Genomic DNA, 6,000 nt, shown 5'->3' on the forward strand with positions numbered 1-6,000 from the left:
ATAATGGTTAGTATTATAGTGGTTATTCTTTTTACTGACAACACAATGTCAGCACTCCTGCAGTGGTGTTGTGTGAAGAATTGGTCAATTATCCATTCCATTAGCTATCAGTACCGTAGGCTGTGTCTAGTCCAAAGTCATCAACAAAAGGGTCAATCAGGCGAGGGATATGGCACTTATCCAGTGTCTTTTTCATCACAGACATAGTGCATGGTGTTATAGTCTGGGTTATCCACCTCCTGGTCCTCATCATGTGCACATACATGACCACAAAGCTGTTGTTGCCGTGCCACAAGCCCTTCCAGGCGTGCCCTTTTTAGTGGAGGGACAAAGAATGGCAGGAATAAGTTCAGGTCCTTTGTTTTTGTCTTCTTCAGCAAACGTTCCTCCTCGTATTTTGGATTCATCGTCACAGTGTCCAGGTGGAAGTTCCCGTGCACAAAGGTTTGCTGGTGAGGCTGCATGCGTACTTTGGTGGCCAGTGCATCACTAGCCCCATAGTGGTCCTTGAGGAGTTATCCTTCCTTGTACGCGTCTGTTATCATGTTTCGGTTGCCTTGGAACATATACCCTCAGGCCCTCTGGATTGTTACAGCCTTAGTGAGGGCTTGGAGTTCTAAAAAGTCTTCTCACTGCAGGTGCAAGACCCTGAATTTTTTGCTTACAGAACGGATGATGTCAGCGTAGTCATCTGGGGTCAGATTTACATCATGCAGCCATATACATTTCTCAGTTACCCCAAATGACCCATCACACTTTAAGTAAGAGTAACTGGCAACAAAAATAATGAACTTAAGGCAGTTCAGTCACATGCACACTGGCCATGTCCCTGGCACTTGGTAACCAAACTCTGCGCATGTTTCAGCCAAGTGCTCATGGGCACTTGAGTATCACATTCCTCCAATATTTTTTCCAAATACAGGTTGAGCACGCTTTGGTCGAAATTGATGTTTGTTTTCATGGCTTTCCAACCTTATGGTCAAAGGAGTTTCATAACATCCATCACCTCCACATGAAAATACAGTAATCGCTCATTTATCCGGACTTGATACAGCCAAAGGCATGTCCTGGTAGTGGCAATATCCGGATAATGAACACTATTCCCCTATCATACCCAGACCCTACCAATGCCCAACCTCCATCCTATACCTAACCTATTTGTACAGTACCTGTGCTTAATTTGACAGTGTTTTTGGGCAGTTCAGGCAAATTTAGACATCAAAACACTCTTAGGAATATCCAAAGTAATGCTAAACTCCAAGAAAACCATGCAGGAAAAAAAAAATGAAAACCCCAAAACTCCCTACCTATACACTACTGTATGTACTATCACGATCCAAAGTTTCTTTACCCCCCTGAGTGGAGGAAGGTCGAAGCCAATGTTGAAGAAATGACGGGCCACCAAACACAGGCCAGTTCATGATGGAGGGGTTCACTAACCTGAAGCTTAGGATAATAAGAATCACCCGGATGAAACACACGAGCCTATTTATGAATCACGGTTTCATGAACCATTATTAGTCTTTTATACTGGCAGTGTCCGATCATCTGGTCTTTCAACCTTGGCTTCGACCTTCTTCCACTTAGGGGGGTAAAGAAACTTTGGATCGTGATAGTACAGTACCCCTCCTAATTTTGGCACTGTTTTCCAGTCATTCTGCCATATTTTGACATCAGAACATACATATGATTATCCAAAATAATTTTCAATACCAAGAAAACCATGAAAAAAAAAAATGAAAACAAAAAACCACCGTACCTATCCAGTACTGTATGTTCAGTACCCCTGCTAATTATGGCACTGTTCTTAGGTCAATCTGCCATATTTAGACATCAAGACACACATAGGAATATTCAGTGTAATGCTAAACACCAATAAAACCATGCAAAAATACGCTGAAAACCAAAAAACACCCTGCCTATTCACTACCGTATGTACAGTAGCCCCCCTAATTTTGGCAGTGTTTTCCGGTCATTCTGCCATACTGAGACATCCAGACACACATAGGATTATCCATATTCATGCTAAACATCAAAAAAACAATGCATAAATAACAATATCCACAAAAACCTGAAGACTGTTTGAAAATCAGATATCTGTGATGAGTGATTGCTCTTAGGGCTGAAAAAAAAAACATCCACAGCCAAATATGTCACCGGAAATTGGTTATATTGGTATAAATGATATACCATCATCTTTGCTGGTGTTTATACTATAAGGTAAGCTAATAAAAACACAAAACTGATAAGTAAAAGTACACAAATGGAGTGAGAATAAAGTGTTCAAGAGTTAAATTTACCTTAATATAACTTCCCACCATCCTAGTGCAAAATTTTGTCAGCATCTCCCAAGAGTTAAGCATATGTCTAGATGCAAAATTTTATGAGCTTGAGGATTCTGTGGAATTTCGATATGAGCAATAGTAGTTGAATAAATTGCAAATCTTTAAAAACTCACAAGTCGGTGTTATCACGTGTTACCACCACAGAGTAGGGTAGGGACTGAGGAAGCGAGGGGGGAGCCAGGAGTGTATGGAGGAGGGATGGGAGGGGGAGAGAACCAAGGATATGGGCAGGATACTCCCCCTTCTGTCAAGAGGCAGACGGGTGTTTTTACCGTACATTTACTTGTGGCTTGCAGTCTGTTAGACGCTGAGTGGCCATGCGGAAACACATCTCATTGTGTTCAGGTGACTTTAAATGTTTAGTAGAGAGGCGGATGGCTGCTGTCACTGAACGTGTACCCCTGGATTGCAGTCTGTGTTTGTTGGTGGTGGCAGCTGGGAAAGACTAAGCCCAGTGGCCGTGTGACTTTGGACATTCGCTGGGGATGTGTACGGATGTTACGACACCTCTTATGGGTTACAGTCGTATTACTCAGGTGCTGGAGGTTCATTGGGAGTGATTGGATGCGTGTGCAGCTTTGACTGTTCAGTACAGGGGTGGACGGATATTTTAGCTCTGGTTGTGGGTTACGGCCTACTTCCCGCTCACGGCTGGAACCCAGCGGCCACAATACCAAATGTTTGAACATGTCGGCTGGCCGGCTGAAGTTCTCAGAGACTTTTACGTCTGGATAATAGCAAGTTAATTTGGATGATGGTTTAACAGAGCCAAGGTCCAGCATTCAGGTAACGAACACGTCTGGATACTGCATGTCTGTATAAATGAGGGACTACTGTACATGCTTTGATGGACTGTGGGATAGCATTATCTTGATTTTTAGGGGGATGACGCTTGTGTATCATACTCCATACAGACCTTATTTGTCCTTGGATAGGTTTGCCATGTATAATACAGTACCCATAAATAATTATGGATTTTTTTTTTTTTTTTTTACCTCACCTTTGTTTTTATTTTTTATTATTGGTTCAAATGAAACTTTTCATGTTTCAGTTGTTTTAATGATCATTTTTATTGGAAATGCCTTATATTACCATTTTCAACCCCCTCCCCCTTTCCCATGGCGAAAAAAGGTATTTCTGACAAAAACGATGATTTAAAAATTGATTGAAACAAATGAAAACCCCCCCCCCCCCCCCCAAAAAAAAAAAAAAAAAAAAAAAAAAAAGCCATGTCAAAACCAGGGCCTGTATTTATCATTAGCTGGCAACATTCACAAGGGGCCTGGTAAAGTCCCAAGCCAGTGAACCGTTCACAAATATGCGAATGACCATAAGAGTTATTTATCAACCTTGTAAAGTGGTCCTAATGCTGCAAACTCATCCCAGCAGTGTGGCAAGTCTGCTCGTGGTGCAGGCATCTTTTAAGGAGTTAGGAGGCGTTCACAAGAGGTGAGTCGGCGACGGTATAAACACAAACAGTTGACCACTGCTTACACCAATCGTGGAATTTTTCACCACGGAGTGGCTTCCTCAGTGGATGTGATGATGAAGAGTTAGGAAATGATACCATTTATACCGGGAATGAATTATATTTGTGACAAACTTGGTGAGAAATGAGATAACCAGCTACATACGATGAAGTAATGCTGTCTACCCGGAAATGAAACGTGCTCTGACCCTTTGGTATATGGCACAGTGTGGCAGTGCAACAACGACAATTTTAGGTTGTCACAACCAACACAGCCAAGTGACCATGCTGACATTTGAAGTTCTGGTTACACTGGAAATAATAGTCATTTGCTTCCAATGGATACTAGAGATATTCAAAGAAAGCAGGCAGAATTTTCAGAGAAGGCAGGCAGAATAATCAGGGAAAGCAGGCAGAATATTCAAAGAAGGCAGGCAGAATATTTGAAGAAATCAAGCAGAATATTCAAGGAAAGCAGTCAGATGATTCAAAGAAATAAGGGAGAATATGTAAGGCAAACTGGCAAACGTAACACAACTGTTAACATTTTAGTTTATTAATCTGAAATGTATGTCAGGAAAGGAGATTGTGCAGTTTTGTAGTTCATAGTTTAAGCATAGAGATGCACACAAATACACTTGGTAGTGACAGATTATGTTCTTGTGTACAGCGTGGTGCTTGACAGTGTTGTGGATACGAGAGTGGTGAGAGGATGATCGGGAAGTCTGTCATTTCATATGGCTGTGGTATGGAAGATAAAGCTGGGAAGAATAAGACTAAAAGTGAGAGAGAAGAGCAGTCAAGGCAAAAAACTGAAAGTGAAGAAACAAAGAAACCACCAATTGTCTGATGAATATATGGAGGAGGTGGGTGGAACAGATAAAATGACTGATAAAACATGGTGGGGTAAGATATAGGGTGGTGGGATAAAGAGGGAGAAGTGGCAAGAGTGGATGCAGAAAGGTACTCATATGAAAGAAGAGAGCACACTGACAGTAAAGCATTCAAAGAGATTAATATGAAGGAAAAAAAATAGTAGGTAAATGAGGATCTTGGAAGACAAATGAAAATAGATGAACAACTCTTAGGAACATCTCACAGTAGTGAAATGTTTTGGAGCTTGGGAATGGACTCTTGTGGAAGGGGAAGGCCACTGTGATAAAGCGGCCCCAACTACCTTACTGGGGGAGACTTCATGCTCCAGACTCCGTCATGTCATCAACCATCCAGACTGCCATTAACCCTTTCTGTGCTGGAGCCTATGTCGGCTTTTGGGCGTCCAGTGCCAAGGGTGTGGGAGGCTGAGTGACCCCTCAGTGCCAACTGTTTTCAACTGTTTTCATTTTTCCATGAGGCATTTAGTAGGAGGTGGTTGGATGTGGTATATGTGCAGGAAGTCAGGTATAGCAGAGGATCGGCCAGAATGATTGGAGGGAGGGATTGTTATTACAAGTTGTTTTGGCAGGGTAGGACAGATGGATATGGTGGTGTGGAGACGTTGGTTGGGGAGAAATGGATGGAATATGTCATGAATGTTATGAGAGTCAGTGATAGCATAATAGTAATGAAAATTTTGTTTGGTTGGATAATGGTTGCTTTTATATTGGTGTATGCCCCACAGGCAGGCTTGGTTGAGGTAGTGAAGGATAGATTTTGGGATGACTTAAGACGTGTAGTAAGTGGTATGGGGGCCAATGAGATTGTAGTGTTAGGAGGGGATTTAAATGGTCATGTAGGTGAAGAAGCTCAAGGATATGAAGGAGTACAGTTGCCTCCACTGCTCCATTGACCACTCAGTGTTTTCATTGTGTGGGCTGTCTGAGGTGTGAACCACCCGAGTATTAGAACGTGTATTGGAAGCAAAGTTGGGCAAGGCAGGCAGTGGATGGTTGGTGCTTTTATGCGGGGATAGAGGAGGTAGAGGGTTTGAAAAACTAGTGGATGTTTGAGGAGGTTGGGAAGACAGTATGAGGTGCATTATTTATGTGAAAAGGAATTACAGTCATTAAAGTGTGTTACTCCTCACTTTGGTGGTTACAGTTAATAAGAAACCTTTTAAGATATAATGCAGAATGTGGGATGAGGAAAGACCTAGCTTCGGCCAGGTCCCTCATGGCTGTTGCGAGAACCTAAGAGCCATAGAGATGTAATTTCATTGTCTTTTATGTAAGATCAATGAGGTTGTAT

Source organism: Coenobita brevimanus, chromosome 106 (genome assembly GCF_032717465.1).
Source record: "Coenobita brevimanus isolate Jiangsu-jjx chromosome 106, ASM3271746v2, whole genome shotgun sequence".
Lineage (NCBI taxonomy): Eukaryota > Metazoa > Arthropoda > Malacostraca > Decapoda > Coenobitidae > Coenobita > Coenobita brevimanus.